The following is a 20,376-nucleotide window of genomic DNA, read 5'->3' as shown; positions in this document are numbered from 1 at the left end:
AGGATGATGACATGACCTGCAGCGGTAGCAGAAGGGACGAAGGGAAGGGGGGGATTAATTTGCTAACCAGGATATATAGCATATAAGACTGGAAACATGCACTGAAATGCAAAGGGAGGGGCCCATGATGACTCCTGGGTTCTGGCTTGGCAATTGTGTGGGTGGTAGACTGTAACTTTGGCAACAGATATGGGGGAAGCAAAAGCAGAACACAGAAGGAAATGAACAGTTCAGAGTTAGATCTAAGTTTAAAGCTTCAGAAGAAACAACTGGTTGCAGTTGGCACTAGAAATGAAAAGCAAATTGCCATGTGACTTGCCAAAAGAGCACATCCTGGGGATGATTTTCGTGTATTTTGAAATAATTGAGAGCATAGCTTCTGTTTGGTCTCCATGTGTTTTGGTTCAGTCAGCTCTTACTAAGACAAGAATGATCTTGAGAATTTCACTAAAGCAAAGAAACCTTTAAAATTGTACTGCATAATCTGTGTTTCACTATTTTTGTCCACTGACTACAGTTCACTCAAACCACACTCTTCTCCTTAGGTGCCTTTGCCCCTCTTCCTCCTTAGGGTAGTAATGCCTTGGTTTGCCCAACTATTATAATTTTGAACTGACATCAGATTGCATTGTGCCCTGAAGTGGAAAGGGTTTGAATAGTGGCATCCCACATCCTCATTATGGTCACTTTTTTCCCAGTTTTATTGAGAAATAATTGACCTACATCACTGTGTAAGTTTAAGGCATACAGAAGTTGGTTTGATTTACATATTTTGTGACTTGATTATGACAATAGGGTCAGCTAATGTCCATCTTCTATAGATACAATAAAAAGAAAGAAAGAAGTTAAAAATTTTCTCATGATGAGAACTCACAGGATGTACTCTCAAAAACCTTTTTATTTTTCATACAGCAGTGTTAGCTACAGTCACAATGTTGTACATTGCATCTCTAGTATTTATTTATCTTATAACTGGAAGTTTGTACCTTCCTCCACGTTCCCCTCCCCCTACTCACTGCATCTGGTAACCACAAGTCTGATCTTTTCCATGTTTTTTTCTTTCTTTTTTCTTTTTTTTTTAATTTTATTTTGAAACAACTTTTTTAAATACGAAATTGATTGTCAAATTGGTTTCCATACAACAGCCAGTGCTCATCCCAACAGGTGCCCTCCTCAATGCCCATCACCCAGTCTCACCCATCTTTCTTTCTTTTTTGGATTCCACCTACAAGTTGAGATCATACAGTATTTGTCTTTCTCTGACTTAATTTCATTTAGCATAATGCCTTCAAGGACTATCCATGTTGTCACAAAACTGGTAGAATCTCCTCACTTTTTATGGCTGAATAATATTCCATTGTATGTATATACTACAGCTTCTTTATCCATTCATCTATTGATTGTTTCCATGTCTTGGCTAATGTACATAATGCTGCTGTGAACGTGGGGGAGAAGCTATCTTTTTGAGTTTGTGTTTTTGTTTCTTTCTTCTTTTGTTTCTTTTGTTCTTTTGTTCTTACATTCTCAAAAGGGAAACCGATGGGTGTTGTGGTTCTATTTTTTAATTTTTTTGAGGAGCCTCCGTATCATTTTCCCTAGTGGCTGTACCACCTAACAATCTTATCAACAGTGCACATGGGTTCCTTTTTTTTCCACATCCACGGCAGCTTTTGTTACCTCTTTATTTTTTGATGATGGCCATTCTAACAGGCATGAGGTGATACTTCATTGTGGTTTTATTTGCATTTCCTTAATGACAAGTGATGTTGACCATCTTTTCATGTACCCATTGGCCTTTGGTATATCTTCTTTGATGAAATGTCTATTCTGGTTCTTTGCCCATTTTTTAGTTTATTTGGGAGGTTTTTTGCTATTGAGTTATATGAGATTTTTGTGTATCTTGGGTATTAACCCTTTATCAGATACATGGTTTGCAAATTTTTTTTCCCATTCCGTAGGTTGTCTTTTCACTTTATCAACATGTTCTTTGGCTGTGCAGTAGCTTTTTGATTTGATGTAGTCCCACTTGTCTATTTTTTATTTTGTCACTTGTGCTTTAGGTGTCATATTCAAAAATATCATTACCAAAATCCATGTCAAGATACTTTGTTCCTGGGGCACCTGGGTGGCTCAGTCGATTAAACATCCAATGTCCACTCAGGTCACGATCTCACATTTTGTGAATTTGAGCCCCTCGTAGGGCTCTGTGCTGTCAGCACAGAGCCTGATTGACTTTGGATCCTCTATCCCCCACTCCCTGTGTGCATACTCTCTTTCAGAATAAATGAAAACATTAAACAAAAAAAGATGCTTTATTCCTATGTTTTCTTCTAGGAGTTTCAACTAGTTTCCTAGCTGCCCCTGCTGAGGGTTTCACATTTAAGTCTAATCCATTTTAAGTTAATTTTTTTGAGTGGTCTATGATATGGGTCCAGTTTCATTCTTTTACATTTGAATATCCACTTGTCCAGTACTTTCATTGAAAAGACTGTCTTTTCTCTGTTGAGTATTCTCGACTCCTTGTCAAATATTAGTTGACCATATTGGTCATTTGTTTTAATTCAAAGGAGTAGTACATTTGGCTCAGCACCTCAGTCTGTGTAAAACCTGTAACCCCGTGTATTTCAGAGCGAAGTTACATGTTGTTATTTTGAATCCCTGACACTTTTGAACTTTTAAAACTAAATTCTTTCTTCTCTAGTCTAGACAACTTATTACCACCTCCCCCCACTCACCTCCACCTCCCAGGAAGCAGAGAAGCCACAGGGAAATACAAGTGAATCTTCCTGCGAAAGAAAGGGTTGTACTTGTCTCATCATCAAGTCTGCCTTGGGGCTGGTGTAAAAAAAAAAAAAATGCTGATGTCTGCATAACGTGTATCTCTTAAGTAAATCAAACCTGTAATTCAGCTTGGCTGCCTCTAAGTCATTTTGATTCCTGCCAACAAGAACATTAATGAACTTAGTATCTCCACAGGTTTATTCATGTGTAAGATCCAATTCCTTATTCCTCTTCTTTTTTCCAGCAGCTGCCCCTTTCCATCTGATAAAGTGGAAAGCTCGAATAGGTCATACAAATCCAGATCATCACTTAAAGCCAGATTTTTGTAGGCAGTGTTCTGTAATTCTTCTCTCTGATTTTATTTTATTTTATTTTAAATTTTTTTAACGTTTTTTTAAAATTTATTTTTGAGACAGAGAGAGACAGAGCATGAACGGGGGAGGAGCAGAGAGAGAGGGAGACACAGAATCGGAAGCAGGCTCCAGGCTCTGAGCCATCAGCCCAGAGCCCGACGCGGGGCTCGAACTCACGGACTGCGAGATCATGACCTGAGCTGAAGTCGGACGCTTAACCGATTGAGCCACCCAGGCGCCCCACTTCTGTCTGATTTTAGAATGGCAAACAAAGTTTCTAGGCCTTGGATTTGAAAAAAAAAAAATCCATACACTAGTAATTATTGTCATGAAGAAATAATTTATGAAATTTTGGTTATTCATGCCTTTATTTTTCCTGCTTCTATTTTCCTTTTGACAATAATGAGTAATTCCATTATGTTATACTTTTGCTTTAGGGTCTTGGTTTACCTCCATGGATATACAGTTGGGATATGCCACATCAAGTTGTACTTCGGTAGATTTCCCCAAATGGCCTGAGACTGATATAGAAAGTACGCTAAAAAAGACATGAACCTAATTAGTCAAAAATTTTAAGATAAAAATATAAAAGAATATATACCATTTTCCCCCAAATTTGTCTACATGTTAGAATTACTAGAAGTCTCTTTAAAATCTCAAAGCCCAAGCCACACCCAGATCAGTTCCATCACACTTTTTAGTAATGGGATACGGGCATCAGTAGTGTTTTGACTCCCCAGGTAACTCCAATGTGCAGACAAGCTTGGGAATCACTGATTTAGACAGCTGTTACCTCGTGATTGCAAGAAAACACAGCTGTGGCTTCTTCCTGGACTTCTCTCCTAGCCGTTGGTGGGAGATTCTCTGCTTTCCAAGTTCTCTATCAATTTTGTCAACTTTGAACCTTAAACAGGGGGACCGATTGTGAGGGAATTCAATCATTGAAAGGCAACAATTAGCTGATTAAAAACCACAGATGGATATGAAATACATGATTGTAATTTCTTTAAGTTATTTTTATTTGGTGCAATTTTACCTGATAGCATAAGTTTTATGTCTCAGATTTTTCTGTTCCATTTTCAGACACAAAGCTTCTTACACAGCTAGTTTAATGAAACTCTGGTCCACTGGAGTGACATGTTTTTTCATGCTTTCGGTGATTGTTTTAGAATTCCTTCTTTAAGTTAGTCAACTTGAAAATACTTAACACAGAGTGGGTATGCATTGACTGAGAGTTGTCTATTTTCCTTGCTTAAAGAAACAGTTTGACACAAAGATAAGCATTTAAAATTTTATTTTCTGGGGCGCCTGGGTGGCTCAGTCGGTTAAGCGTCCGACTTCAGCTCAGGTCATGATCTCCCGGTCCGTGAGTTCGAGCCCCACCTCGGGCTCTGGGCTGATGGCTCAGAGCCTGGAGCCTGCTTCCGATTCTGTGTCTCCCTCTCTCTCTGCCCCTCCCCCATTCATGCTGTGTCTCTCTGTCTCAAAAATAAATAAACGTTAAAAATAAATAAAATTTTATTTTCTGCATATACACAGCACATTACTTATTTATATAAACAATCACTGGCTGTCCAAAAACTGAGGGAAGCTTAATTTTAAATATAGCAACAACTCTTTACTCATTGGTGGTGAATTTACATGGTTGACACCCTTTATCAAAACTCAGAACTCCAGCAATTGTACAAAAATCACCATGCTGGCCTATAAAATTTTAAAGCAATATTGTAACCCAATAAAATAATGGTTGTGCTGTATGCCTATATGTATCTTGAGAGAGATTAATTAAAGGAAGTAAAATTGCAATTGAAGCTGTTGGATAGTTAAAATTATCTGAGTAAGTGTGATCTTGACTTTAATGAATTAACAAGTAAGTTTCTTGCAATAAGTAATTAATTTTAAACCATATTTGATTTAGAAACCATTTATACTTAATTTCTGGTCTAGTGTTCAATTAAAGTTGTCTGTAATATTCAGTCTCTAGATCCTGTTCTTGCTTTGGTGATCTTGGCTGCTTGGTCACTGACTACTGCTGAGCAGTGGGGAAAGAAGGCCTATGGCTGTGATCTTCTAATTCCTCAGATGTCAGGGGAAAATCCTCAGGGAAAAAGTTACCCTAGAAAATGCATGGGTTCTTTCCCTCATGTTTTATTCTAGAAGTAATCGCTTGGGAGAGATGGTAGAAACAAATGAGAACACATGTTTGTCATTAAAAACAAAAGACTGAGATGTTGCAGTTACTTTTCTACAATCACTTTTTTTCACCAGAAGACTTGGGATAAGTCATTATGGAGAAAGCTAAGGATCCCTGCGTTGTCTTGAAAGCACATCAGCCGGGAAATCAGAAGGCCTGGGTTTGAATTCCAGTTACTCACAAATGGAAGGTAATACTGTTATCCCTCCTCTGTTAAAACACTTTCTTCATATATGAAGTTTACATTTTGTCCTAGAACATATTTTCTTCTCCATTAAGAAAAATTATATTCTGTATTGTCAGTTTTTATTTCATTGTAAGTGAGGGCAGTCATGGTATAGATGACCCAAATGGTAACTAAACCCAACACAGTGAAATTTGACTTTGAAATAAGTCTTAGAATTTATATTTGTTGGTGAGTGATGTTTTGGGGAACTCTAATTCACTGTCACCCATCAACAATAATAGTGATGTTGGGAAACAGTAGTTATGGCCTACAACTCTTACATAATGTTCTTACAGTATATAGTTATATATGGGGAAATATCCTTTGACCCATACTATTTTTGAGCCATGTAATGAGCTAGAATGTAGATAGTACTTAGGTAGAATAATGCAACTTCATTCTAAGATTGCTTAAAAAGAAATGCCCATTTTCCTTCAGTGTTTATCTTTGCCAGGAGAAAGAGAGACAAATAATTATTTTGCCTTTAAGGCACTGATTCTGAGTGTTAGATTAAGTAGACAGACTGTTGACCACATGTGACTTAAGCAGTATTGTTGGTTATTTTACCAAACACTGGATCATCATTTGCTTTAAGAAAGCTACGCTGTGAATAAACATTTGCTAGATCAAGAGTAACCTGCATTGTCTTCTGTGTTGTTTCTACTACAACATTCTTGGTGGTATTGACTTTGAAAAATGAAATTTATCTTCTAAGACCACAGATCAGATTCAGGTATTCTTAAATGTAAAACTGATTTTGACCTCCCCAAGAACTATCGAATAACAATGATCCCAGTTGGGAGAATAAAGTTGCCATATAGATTTTTCTGTGTTCCTTTCAGTAAATACATTCTGGAGCATAGAGGTGGGCAATTGGTCAACCCATTTTCTTTCTTGTATGATATGTCAGAGTTTGATAATGTCACTCTGTTAACCAAGATTTGTAATGGGATCAGTGCTGAAAGAGGATTTGAGGATATCATATCACCAGTATTTAGATGTCATAGGTAACATAGATTAAACATAGGTAACATAGATTGAAAGGTAACACAATAGCTATTACCCAACTAATTCAGGAGCATGGGTTGATTTTGGCCTAACTCCGGTGAAATAACTTATAAGCGGACATGGCTGGGTTAGTTCAGTGTGTGTGTGTGTGTGTGTGTGTGTGTGTGTGTGTGTTTCCGAGGAAGCAGCCATTCTAAGATTAGAATCAACATTACTGGTGGAAGCAGGAAAACTTAAGAGTAAGCCATTAGGTGTAACATCAAAGTAAAGCTGCTTCTGTGTCACAGCTGTAAGGACATAATGATGCTCCGTTTTTTCTCAAGTACTGCTTCTGCATAGTTGTATCAGCAAGTTCTATCAATAAACAAAGGAGAGACTAAGAATATATACATGCAATTCCACCATCAGCCAAAAAGTCACATAAATCTTTCATATTTTCAAATAACATTCATGACAGGGAATAGTATTCTTTAGTGAACTTCTAAACCCTTATCTCTTCCATTTTTTAAACTCATTTGAGCTTTTAATACTCGCTCAGCAGAAGAGGAACAAGAAAAGTCTGTACTGAATCACGGTGCTTTTTTTCCCTTGTAACCAATAGGTTTTAAAGTGTGTATATTATACACACACATATATGTATATATTATATGTAGTTAATATTTAGCAAAGTAACCCATGGGTTTTTTTGGAAGTATTTTACCGTGAAGTGTAATATTCTTAAAGCGATAACAGTAGGGCACCTGGGTGGCTCAGTCAGTTGAGCATCCAACTCTTGTTTCTGGCTCAGATCATGATCTCATGGTTTGTGAGATCAAGCCCCTCATCAGGCTCCACACCATCAGTGGAGATTCTCTCTCTCCTTCTCTCTCTGCCTCTCTCCCCACTCATGCTCTCCCTCTCTTTCTCTCTCAAAATAAATAAACATGACATCTGCAGTTTACAAATAGTTGTAAGAATGAACACCCCTTGTAACTGCCACCCATGGTTGAAGAAAAAATATGTGGAAAAATTTGACCAGCATGCCAAAAGCCCTGTGGGTCCCTTGACAACCACAACCGTCTCCCCACACTTGTCCTTTCTTCTCTGAGATAGCTCTAGCTTTACTTTGTAGGCAATAATTTCTTTGCTTTTCTTTATAGTCTTACCACCTGAGTGTGCAGCCATATGCACCAGATACATCTGTATAGTTTAGCACTGTATGTTGGGCAACTTTTTATAAATGAAATCATACTTGATATATTCTTTAGTCTTGCTTCTTCCATTTGTCATCCATGTGATTGAATGTAGCTGTCAGTTTGTTCATTTTCATTGCTTTGTAGTATTCTGTTGTGTAAATGGACCAGTTTACTTATCCATTCTTTTGTGTTGGATGTCTGGACTGCTTGCACTTTGTACCCACCAGATAATATTGCTATGACTATTCTGTGCTATCTCCTGGTGCATGTGGACATGTATTTCTGTTGGACATCGTTCTGGTTAATAAATATTAGTGATGTGACAGTGGACAATGAAACTGTCTTTTTCTGGAAGCAAATATAGTGGGTCAGTAATTTAATGAAGGGGGAAAAAAACATTATTTTGGTTATTTTAAGGTGGTAGGTGCTATCTAGACATAGAGATGGCCACTTCATCCAGATAAAGAAAAAATAGAATATCCAGGATTTCACCTTTTGTTTAAGATTTGTATCTATAAGTATGTTTCATCAAGAAAATAAAACATTTTAGTTTTCAAACTACCTCTAGTATTATTTCTAGAATTCTAAAATTAACAGGATGAAACAGAGCAGAGAATGTATCTTACATTTCTTTTATTTTCTTCATGAAGACCATGGCACTGCTAAAAAGATGTTAAGTCCCTGCTAAATATATATTTCCTCTTTGGCATAAAATTATTTGTATAAATAGGTATAATTTGCAAGGGACAGGCCCCTAAAAAGGAGACAGGAGTAGGTTGGTTTAACTTAAAACTTTTTCTGTTTCGAAAGACTCTTTCCTGAAGCAGAAAATAATAGTTTGGATGAGTCAACGCAGTAATCTGCTTTCTCCATAATTTGTCTTACTTACTGCATTCATCCTTGTCCTAAGTACAACTCATATTAGCATATTTCTGAGGTTTTTTAAAAAAGTTATAAAATGAGCCTTTGTTTGCCTTTCAAACAATACGGTAAGATGCAAGGGTATCACTTCTGATAGTCCTGTGCTTCAGAGCATATGTATTTTAGCGCTTCTTCTGATTTCACCAGTAAGGTCCCATCATGGTAAATTGATATCAGTATCTTCCTGTTTTTTTTGGGTTCCATTCCAGAGCTTCAGTGGAACAGTCAAAATAATGTTTGTCATTCTATCCTTGGTTAGCTGAAGTCTTGTTCCTGTTTATATGAAGTGACCATTGGGCTAATGCAGTTAACACAAACACTTCTAAAAACTATTCCGAGTATTGAGGAAAAGGCACTTTAATTTAAAAATTACTTATCCAGGATCAGGCTGGGAGAAACACTTTCTTGAGAATTCAGCATGCTACCCACACCACAATTCATTTTGCTGCTCTGCTATAACAAATGTGTTTGAATTCTTCTTTGCAATGAAAAGATTCTTTTGTCTTCCTTAGGGATTGTAACTTTCAAAAGGTGTTCTTAAATATATTACTACCTTATTTAAACTATTTGCTTCCAAGATGTGTAGTACTTTGCACGAAGAATAAGTCACTGATCCCTTGGGCACACAAAAGGAAAGTGCTCTTCTGCGTTTCCCATTTTATTTTGTTTTTCTGTGGTAGGTTTATGACTTGATGCCCAGCTTTTTTATAGATTCACCTCTCACAGGACACAATTCCCTTTAATGTGTTTTCCATGCTTATAGAAAGAACCAATATGTTAGTGTTTTAGTCTGTTCAGGTTACTATAACAAAATATCATAAACTGGGTGGCTTATAAACAACAGAGATTTATTCCTCACAGTTCTCAAAGCTGGGAAGTCCAAGATCAAGGCTCTGGCAGATTCACTGTCTGGTGAGGGCCTGCTTCCTAGTTCATAAACAATTTTCTTTTTGCTATAACCTTACATGTCAGAAAAGTGGGTCTCTCATAGGGCACTAATCCCACTCATGCAGTTCCACTCTTATGACCTAACCACCTCCAAAAGGCCTTACCCCCCAATACCATCCTCTTAGGGGTTAAGCTTTCAAAAATGTAGGGTGGGACACAACCATTCAGACCATAGCAGGTAGCAATCACCAGTAGAAATTTCATTTTTACCATGTGGCTTTCTCTTGGTATATGGAGACAGGCCTCCTTAAAGTGCTCCTTGAGTCAAGCGAAAGTGGCTTTCACTTGGAGATTTAAAAAAGATTTAAATCTTGGAGATTTAAAAAAAAAATGACAATTTATTGTTTTTATTAGTCTGGGATAAATATTTTAGATTGTTCTATGAAATTAAAAGATATTAAAATCAAAGAATTAGGGAAGTTGCTAAGAAAAGTTGCCAATTTCTCTGTTGATGGTATAGAGTTGACTTTCTATGTATAGGAAGGTCTGTGAGTAGAGGAATGCCATGATAAAGGTGGCGTTTGAGGGAGACTGTACGTGAGCACCTGGGTGGCTCAGTCACTTGAGCATCTGACTCTTGATTTTGCCTCAGGTCATGATCTCATGGTCATGGAATTGAGCCCCGCGTCGGGCTCCATGCTAAGCCTAAGTACGTACATAAAAATAAAGGAGCCTGTACAGCAGCAGGCCAGAGTCAAGAACATCTGCCCTTCCATGAGGTTGTCCCAGACTGCTATGACCTTGCTGGATTTTGAGTCCCTGTGAATAATTATACAGTAAATAAGAACAGATGGGTGGGTCAAAATAAAATGCTTGTAGCAGCAAATATAGAATAATTTATCCTGAGAGGAAAGCAATGGTCAAGATTCACATGAAGAAAAAAATCTTGGATATGGTATTTTCTGTGGAGTTAGAACTTTTAATAAGTTAATGTATTTTCTTTTTTTTTAATTTTTTTAATGTTTATTTATTTTTGAGGAAGACACAGAGCACAAGTGGGGGAGGGGCAAAGAGAGAGGGAGACACAGAATGTGATGCAGGTTCCAGGCTCCATGCTGTCAGCACAGAGCCCGATGCCGGGCTTGAAACCACAAAGTGCAAGATCATGACCTGAGCCAAAGTTGGCACTTAACCGACTGAGCCACCCAGTAGCCCCTATGTTATGGTACTACTTGAAAGTACAAGAATATCCTTATATTTCAAAGGATTCTAGGGTCACCTGGGTGGCTCAGTTGGTTAAACCTCCAACTCTTGATTTCAGCTCAGGTCATGATCTCAGGGTCTTGAGTTTGAACCTGGAGTCAGGCTCTGTACTGACCCCGTGGAGCCCGCTTGGGATTCTCTGCCTCCCCCTCTCTCTGCCCCCCACCTCTCTCTCTCTCTCTCTCTCTCTCTCTCTCTCTCTCTCTCTCTCAAATAAACATTTTTTTTTTTTTTTAAAAGATGCTATTGTTTTATGGAACAGAGTTTGGGAAACACAGAGTTAAAATATAGCATCATGTATTTGGGTTAGAGATTATTGAAAGAATATATACTAGCAGCATGTCACAAGAATGACTATTAGTCTACTTTTGCATATCCCCAAGAACAGCACACAGTTGTCTATATTTTACTTCATCTAAAACTATGATTCTCAACAAAGGCTTCCCTTGACAAGGTACTAGCAGAATCTCAGTTGGATTTTGTCACATGTTTTTTTCTGCATCTGTTGAGATGATCATGTTTTTCTTTTTTGTGTTTGTTAACATGATGAATTCCAGTGATTGATTTTATAATGTGAAGTCAACCCTGCATTTTTGGGATAAATCCCACTTGGTTGAGGTACTATCCTTTTAATATATCATTAGATTTGATTTACTAAAATTTTGTTTAGAATTTTTGCATCTACATTTATGAGGGATATCAGCGTGTAAGTTTCTCTTACTGTCCTTCCTTTGTTTGATTTTTGGTATCATGGTAATGCTGGACTAACAGAATGAGTTGGGAAGTATCTCCTCCTCTATTTTCTAGAATACTTTAAGTAGAATTATTATTATTTCTTCATTACGTGTTTATGAGAATTTACCCTGAAGCCACCTGGACTTGGGATGGTCTTTGTCAGAAGGTTTTAAACTACTATTTCTTGAACAGATATGCAGTTTATATCATTAACCTCAATTCCAGCACAATAGCACAAAGTCTTATTTTAGTTTTCATCTTTTCCACATTTTGTAAGTCCCTTCTCTGACAATGAAAAATCTGTCTCCTATTATCTTTAATATGTTAATTTATTAGATTAACTTCCCTGTATGTAATAGCCAATCTCCCCTTGCCAGTGTTGCCCCCTTCCCCATGCAAATGCGCTCTTTGTCCCATTTGGGTTCTGACACCCTCCCAAGGTCACAGCTGCTATCTCGTCCTCTAGCCCCCACCCCATGTGGATGCCTTCCTCACCCCACTGAGGCTTTGATGTCTGTGCCAGACTGCCCTGTTGCATAGACATCTCCTACTTTCTCTTCTCATGCACTTGTGAAATTGTTCCTGCCAACTGAGTCCATTTTATTCCATTTAAATTCCATGTTGTCTAGTATATAATTGGAAATTAACAAATGCTTAATAAGACTAAAAAGAACGAAATTTTTATTTTTTTTTATTTTTTTTTTTATTTTTTTTTCAACGTTTTTTATTTATTTTTGGGACAGAGAGAGACAGAGCATGAACGGGGGAGGGGCAGAGAGAGAGGGAGACACAGAATCGGAAACAGGCTCCAGGCTCCGAGCCATCAGCCCAGAGCCTGACGCGGGGCTCGAACTCACGGACCACGAGATCGTGACCTGGCTGAAGTCGGACGCTTAACCGACTGCGCCACCCAGGCGCCCCAAGAACGAAATTTTTAAATGGATGCATGGTGTATCAACACTCTAAAAAGGTGTTACTATTAACAGACTTGCCAGAGTTCGCATTCTGGCTTTGCTGTTGACTAATATGTAGCCATGGATGAATTAAATAAACTTCTCTGAACTTCTGTTTCCTAATTTGTTAAAAGGGATGAGGACAGAAATAATTACAATAATGATGATAATGGCACATGATGCCTCCTATGTACCTGTGCTAAGTACTGTGCTAGTACCTGTGCTAAGGACTTGACATCTAATCTTCAAAATAGTCTTTTGGAGGAAATATTATTATTATTTTCATTTTACCAAATAAAAAGCTGTTATTTGAGGGAGGTGCCATTATGTTCCTCATTTTCAGATGAGGAAATGAAGCACACACACAAAATATTTATCCAAAGTCATATAGCTAATAATTGGTGGCATTGGAATTTAGCTACTATGCCTTCAAAAAGCAATAGTGCCCAGCACATATGAAAATTCCTAGTATGTAGTGAGCTGCAGTAAATAATAATCCATTTAATGTGTAAAGTGATTAATTATAATAGCTCTGAATCACTATTGCCAGGTCTATGACATAGGAAGAGTCATGATACTACCCAATAGGAGTGGGGAGGATAATCCATTTTTAGCTTGAATACAAATTAGAAGTAATTTTTCTTCCTAGGCAGAGTTTAAAATCCACTCTATTTATTCTAGATTGGTAAAGGAGACATTTTTATGTAGAAAGAAGACACAGGCTCAGAAATAGGTTATGTGCTTAAATCTAAAAGGAAATTTAAGATGAGGAAAGATGTTTCCAGTCAATAGAAGATGAGAAAAAGAATTAATGGTACCCTGGAGATAAAAGAATAAACAAAGGACATCAGAGCTGGAGAAAGTAGCCCAGTGGTTGCAAGGAGAACAATGAAGACTTGACAAGCATCTATCATTCCAGTTCAGCATTTAATAACAGCCCTAAGCCCACATATCCATTAATGTTGTGATGAATCTGTGAACTTGGCATATGATAGTTGCTCAGTATATGCTTGGTGAATTGATCTGACAATCCTTTAAAAAGTTTAAGTTGAATTTCCAGTAAAAGATACAAACCTAAAATAAAGGGGAGAACAGGAAGGAAAACAACACTGTCAGAATTTTTGGAGGCTGAAAAGAATATAGTTATTGACTTAGCAGACTAGAGAAAGCAATCCTAAACTGGCAGTAAGGAAAGCTGAACAGAAACTTAATTTACATTGCAAGATCCCCCAAGACACAGGTATCTCTGGAAGGCAAGGGTGAATATGGGGTTAAGGCTTCTCTGACAGCGTGTTAATGAAGCAATTATTCTTTTATTCCTTTCCCACTTTGCACAGCAACTTCCCTTGACCTTCTCAGCTCCCAGACTGCTGGCTGTCAACCAACATGCAGCTGGCAGAAAAATAGAAATCTTCTCTGGGGGGGAGAAAAGAACTAAGTTCCTGACATCAGGAAGTCCCCAAGGACTAGAACTAAGATCTTGACATTGAGAATCTCACAAGGAATAGGCCCAGCCAGATTGCCCCATAAGGAAGACTACAGTAAACAAGCTACACATACATTTGCAGAGTTTCTAATCTGCTTTCTGGTGGACAGGTCTTGGTTTGAGCAAACAGCCAGGGAATACCAAAAGGACAAGGAAAGGCTCTGCTCTGAGTGAAAGGTTGAGAAAATAAGAGAAGTTGTTATATTCATAGAAGAACAAGGTATTAGGTTAAAAAAAATTCAGAGAACAAAGAAATAAGCATTTGGAAATTAAGATAGCAGATACGCAGGAAGTTTGCATGAAGTAGAAGATTAATACAGAAAGTAGAACTTAGGAAATGTGTCAGAGAGTACAATAAAGAGACAAAGATACAGAAAGTAGGAGAGAAAAAATAAGAAAAGAAGACAACCAATCCAGAATATTCAATACCTAAATAATAGGGTTTCCAGAAAGAGGACACAGAGAAAATGGAGGGGGAGAAATTATAGAAAGGAATTCAAGAAAATTTCTCAGAACCCAGCACAGTGGTCTAAAATAGACCCATATGTATCCTAGCATGACATTTCAAAGCACTGGGGAAAAGAGAAAATCCTGTAATCTCCAGAGGGATGGGGAAGAGAGGTTCCATACCAGAATCAAACATAAGAATGGCCCCAAACTCCTCAAAATATAATAGAAGCTGTAAATCAATGACCTTGTCTTCAAACTTCTGAGTTTGAAGTTTGAAAATCATTTCCAATTTCAGTTCCATTCCCATCCAAAACTGTGGGGGCAGAATAAACATCTTTAAGGCACCACTTCTCAGGAAGCTACAGGGGGGTATGCTCCACTAAAACAAGGACGTGATGGAAGAGTAAGACCTAGGATCTAAGAAACAAAGGAGAGTCTGTAGGATGGATTGGTTGGAGACATCAAAGTGCCATTGGTACCTAGAAAGCAACATGTCCAGGATGGAACATGCCTTAGCATTCCTGGAAGGATTTCTTCAGGAAGTCGAAATTGATGGATTACCTCATTTGGATATCTCAAGAGAAAACTTGTACACTTTGGGAAGGATTTGAATTAAATTAGCAACATCTCCATAAAGAAGTGAGCAAATGTATAAAAGGACCATTGTTAAATTCAGAGAAAACTAAAAGTGCAGGGCGCATTAAGATTAAGAATTTGTACTCATCATAAGCAAATGAAAAGGCAGAATCTGGAGGAGATATTAATAATACACATAAATGACAAATAATACCAAGAATATATAATGAACTTCTAAAAAAGATGACAAACAACCCAATACAAAATAGACAGGAAATCTGAAGAAGTATTTCACAGAAGAGGAAATTACATATGGCCAATAAATGCAAAGAAATGGTCAGCATTATTAGTGAACAGGAAGATGCCAATCAAGACCACAATGATACAGCCATTTCTTTGGCAAAAATTTAAAAGACTGCTAATACCAAATGATGGGTAAGATGTAGAATCATAAAATCTTTTTCGTGTTGCTGGTGAGATTAAAAAATAAAAATGCGGGGTGCCTGAGTGGCTCATTTGGTTGAATGTCCGACTTCAGCTCAGGTCATGATCTCACATTTCGTGGGTTCGAGCCCCACATCTGGAGCCTGCTTCAGATTCTGTGTCTCCCTCTCTCTCTCATCCTCCCCTGCTCTCTCTCTCTCTCTCTCTCTCTCTCTCTCAAAATTAAATAAACATTAAAAAAATAAAAATAAAAAATAAAAATACTTTGGCATTACCTTCCAAAGTTGGGGGAGAAACAAACAGACAAACAAACAAACAAAAACATACTCTGTGACCCAGCAATCTTCTTTCAGGTGGAAAGTTTAAAACATATAAAATATAAAATAAGAGAAATGTACCAGAAGTTTCATCACAGCACTGTTAAGCAAAAGCCTGGAAACAACCCAAAAGCTGCCTGTCCCTGAGACTGGATGATAATTTACAGCAGTCAAAACAAATAAGTGTATGAATGAAACTCTATCATAAGATTTCATCATAAATGAAAGAAGTAAACTTCAAATGTTATATACATCACAATGTACTTTATATAAAATTAAAATTTAAAAAAATCTGCTATTTATTTATTCATTTACTTCTCTTGTCATGGTTATCCTAGAGATTATAGCTTATATCCTCAACAAATTAGTACTTTTATGTTTTCCTGGACAATTCAGAGATTTTAGCACTCTTAAATCCCATTTATCATCCTTCTTGCTTATTTACCATTGTTGTCATGTGTTTTAATTTTCTGTTTTTATCCCACAAAACATTGTTACTGTTGTTTTCTGCAATGAGGGTTAACTTGGTTTACCTACATATTTATCTGGGTTTTTGCTCTTCATGACTGTCTACATTTCTGAATTTTCCTGAAATAATTTTCCTTCTTCTTGATGAACATACTTTAACCCTCTTAGTTTTTTTCTGAAAATGTGTTTATTTTACTTTTTTTGATCATTACTTTTTTGGGGAATAAAATTCTAGATTGGGACTTATTTTCTTTTTGCACTTTAAAAGTATTGTTTCACTGTCTTCCAGCTTCAATTGCTCTTGTTTTACTGGATATTCTTTTAAAGACATTCTTTCATTTTTCTCTTGCTCTTTGTCCTTGGTGTTAAGTAGTTACACTGTGATGTGTCTCGGTGTGTGGGTGGGAGGGAAATAGAGTCTTGGTATCATTTTTAGAAAAATTCAAATAATTATCAAATATTATTTCTATCCATTTTCCTTCTCCCCTTTTGTGTTCTCTATATTTCTTACAGAAAAAAATCTATAAGAAAGAGCAGAAAAAAATACTCATTTTTCTTTTCCTTGTTTCATTTAAGATGTTTTTATCTGAGTTTTCTTCCAATTCACTAATTCTCTTTTCAGCTGTGTTTAATCTGTAGACCCTTGTTCACTGGGATCTTAATATAAATTACTGTTCTTAAGTTTTACAATATTTTTATTCTTTATTATAGCTTTATTTGTTTACCAGAATTCTCCATCTTATCTTTTATTTCTTTGAACATATTAAGCATAATTATTTTAACGTCTACATCTGGTAACTCCCTTATCTTGATCCTCTTGTGTCTGTTGTTTTTCTTGGTTTTTTATGATGTTGTAATACACGTGGTTATCTTTGATTGAATGCCAGGCATTTTAAATGAAAGCTTATACAGATACTTTGAGGTCTAAGATGAAGTCATTTTACTCTAGTGAAGATGTGAGTTTTTTTTCCAGGAGACTGCCAAGGGCATTGGCAATATGAGATCACCTTAATCCCTTAAAGGATTGAGAAAATTTCACCTGAGCTTCATTCTCTGTAGGGGCTGGTCTATTTCCAGTCCACTCTTTACCCCTATGAAGTTAGCTTTAAGTCATCTCAATCTAAAACCTGGGAGATACATCCTCCTCCTTGGCAAGCACTGAACTCCAGTTTTGTCCCGTTGGCCTTATGAGTCTACCAGCAGCTTTGCTCAGCTATTCAGTCACCTCTTCCAAAATCAGCATATGACTAAGGGGAATACAGCCTCAAATTTCTGGCTTTCCTCCCTGGGTTTCTTCTCCCTGATCAGGAATTCACATGATCTTTGCTGTCTTGTTATCTCTCTGATAATTTAAAGTGTGTGTGTGTGTGTGTGTGTGTGTGTGTGTGTGTGTGTGTTCCTCAAGCATTTCAACTTGCTTTTCCTGAAAGGGTTGGTCATAATTACAAAGTTTACCTCTAAAATTAACGCCCAAGAGATACTTTTATCTATTCTCTCTGTATATCCCTTTATGTAGGAAAACATGTAGATGCAACAAAGTTATAGAAAAATGAAAATAAGGAAGTGACCAACCCAAGATTAGGACTATGGTTCATTCAGATAAAGAGAGACCAAAAGATGAATTGGTTGTGGGTGGGGAGAACATTGTTAGTTACAGGTTCTTCTCACACCTCTAGCTTTTGTCTCAGGTGTCATTCAAGGGAGCTAATCACGTTAAAAACAGCTAATTAAATAACTAAACAAAAAAAGACCATGCATAACCCAGTGACATGTGTGTCATGAATCATAATGAATCCTATTCTGTGTATCTCGGATTTAATTTAAAAAAGAAAATTACGTAGGAAAGAAAATAAAATCATAGTATGTTATGTGACACAGAGGGGGATAATATTTAAGTATTGAACAGCGATCTAACTGAAATTGTGGCAGGCTAAACTTGAGGATTTTTTTTTCAATATATGAAATTTATTGTCAAATTGGTTTCCATACAACACCCAGTGCTCATCCCAAAACGGTGCCCTCCTCAATACCCATCACCCACCCGCCCCTTCCTCCCACCCCCCTGCTTCACCCCTCAGTTTGTTCTCAGTTTTTAAGAGTCTCCTATGCTTTGGCTCTCTCCCACTCTAACCTCTTTGGTTTTTTTTTTCCTTCCCCTCCCCCATGGTCTTCTGTTAAGTTTCTCAGGATCCACATAAGAGTGAAAACATATGGTATCTGTCTTTCTGTATGGCTTATTTCACTTAGCATCACACTCTCCAGTTCCATCCACATTGCTACAAAGGGCCGTATTTCATTCTTTCTCATTGCCACGTAGTACTCCATTGTGTATATAAACCACAATTTCTTTATCCATTCATCAGTTAAACTTGAGGATTAAAAGTGTGTGTTTGTGGGAAAATAAAAGCCAGAAGTAAAAGATAACTAAATCTTCATCTTCTGTATTGGGAAATTAATACATAATGCCTAAAATGAAAAAGTCACAAAATGATCAGATTCTCTGGAACTAAGAAACTAAATAAGAATCTGCTGCAAGAGTTCAAAATGGTTGACTGGAGGTGTGGTAGTGGGTTGGGAATGAGAAATCAAATTGGTATTTATAACAAGGTTTTTAAAGCTGTTTGTTTGAACTGGGTTTTTTTTTTTAATTTTTTTAATGTTTATTTATTTTAGAGAGACAGAATGCGAACAGGGGAGAGGCAGAGAGAGAGAGAGATACAGAGTCCGAAGTAGGCTCCAGGCTCTGAGCTGTCAGCACAGACCCAGCATGAAGCTTGAACTCACAAACCATGAAATCATGACCCGAGCTAAAGTCAGTCACCTAACTGACTGAGACACCTAGGGTCCCCAACTGTTTAAATTGTTAATAAAGTCTGTAACTTTGGTAAAAATTAAAATTAAAAAAGGATTATTATAGCTAATTAAAAATATAAGAGATATGTAGTAGAAAATACTAGAAAGTAATACTTGAAGATAGTTTGCCTAAAACTTAACCATATCGGTGGATTTATTATTTCAACCAGTTGGCTTTCAGCCAATTCCTTTGCCATTTTCCACATGACAGGAAAGAAAGAGAGAAGGAAGGAAGGGAGGGAGGGAAGGAGGGAGGGAGGGAGGAAGAGAATAAAAGCTTTAAAAAGTATGTGCTGTTCATCTGCAAGGATTTTTATAAGATTGTTATGTGTGTAGCCCTAAAGTTCTGAAAAGAGATTAAACTTTTATTTGGGAGTCATGAGTTAAAAAGACAGTTTAGGGGCACCTGGGTGGCTCAGTCGATAAATGCCTCTTACTTTGGCTCAGGTCGTGATCTCACAGTCCGTGAGTTTGAGTCCCACGTCGGACTCTGTGCTGACGGCTCAGAGCCTGGAGCCTGCTTCAGATGCTGTGTCTCCCTCTCTCTGCTCCTCCCCTGCTCATGCTCTGTCTCTCTCTCTCTTTCAAAAATAAATAACTATTAAAAAAATTAAAAAATAAATAAATAAAAGGCTTAGCTCTTGTGCTGATTAAAAGGGAAAATTCCATAAAAATAATTGAAAACATATTATTTGATAAACTGAAAACTAGAAACGTTATTGTCCACATGATGTGACATTATTAAGTACTGTGAAAAATGAGGATTTCTGCAAAACTGAAAAAAAAATCCTGTTATTCCCTTCTGATGGAAAATGTACTTTTGTTCAGGCATGTTTATTAGTTGCCTAGGCTGAATTTTTGGTTCTGTGTGTATTAGTCATAGACTGTGTTTTGTCTTCTAGTTACTATGTATCAAGCTTGGCACTGAACTACAGCCCTCCAGATCCTAGACCTGAGGATGAGGCACAGCACAATTCAGAAGTCTTCTTTGGCCACTGATCACACATCCAATCTGAAACAGTGCAAGTTGAGCACAGAACTTTAGCCTTTCTATACTTTAGTTTTGCCAACCCTAAAATGGGAGTAACCGTTCTAGCTTACCTGTTATGGTTGCTCCAAAAAGGAATTAATGTGATTGTCAAAGACATCACCTTAAAACAACAACAACAACAACAAAAAAAAAAAAACTAGGGGCACCTGGGTGGCTCAGTCAGTTGATTGTCCAACTTACACTCAGATCATGATCTCGTGGTTCACGTGTTTGAGCCCCACATAGGGCTCTGTA

General features: G+C 37.2%; 1 long non-coding RNA gene across 7 annotated transcripts in view; it reads left to right on the top strand.

Annotated features, from left to right (window-relative positions):
• Positions 1 to 20,376, top strand: part of LOC131512756 (uncharacterized) — a 110,182-nt gene that overhangs the window by 13,859 nt on the left and 75,947 nt on the right. For 6 of the 7 annotated variants that reach the window (XR_009262298.1, XR_009262295.1, XR_009262296.1 and 3 more), the window contains exon 2: positions 5,403 to 5,518. This is a non-coding gene — a long non-coding RNA (uncharacterized LOC131512756). The remainder of the gene's footprint in view (positions 1 to 5,402; positions 5,519 to 20,376) is intronic. The other variant, XR_009262293.1, reaches the window with a different exon arrangement.

The sequence above is a fragment of the Neofelis nebulosa genome, chromosome 1 (genome assembly GCF_028018385.1).
Source record: "Neofelis nebulosa isolate mNeoNeb1 chromosome 1, mNeoNeb1.pri, whole genome shotgun sequence".
Taxonomy (NCBI): Eukaryota; Metazoa; Chordata; class Mammalia; order Carnivora; family Felidae; genus Neofelis; species Neofelis nebulosa.
Note: the sequence above shows the minus strand (reverse complement) of the source record. Positions and strands in the feature narration are given on the sequence as shown.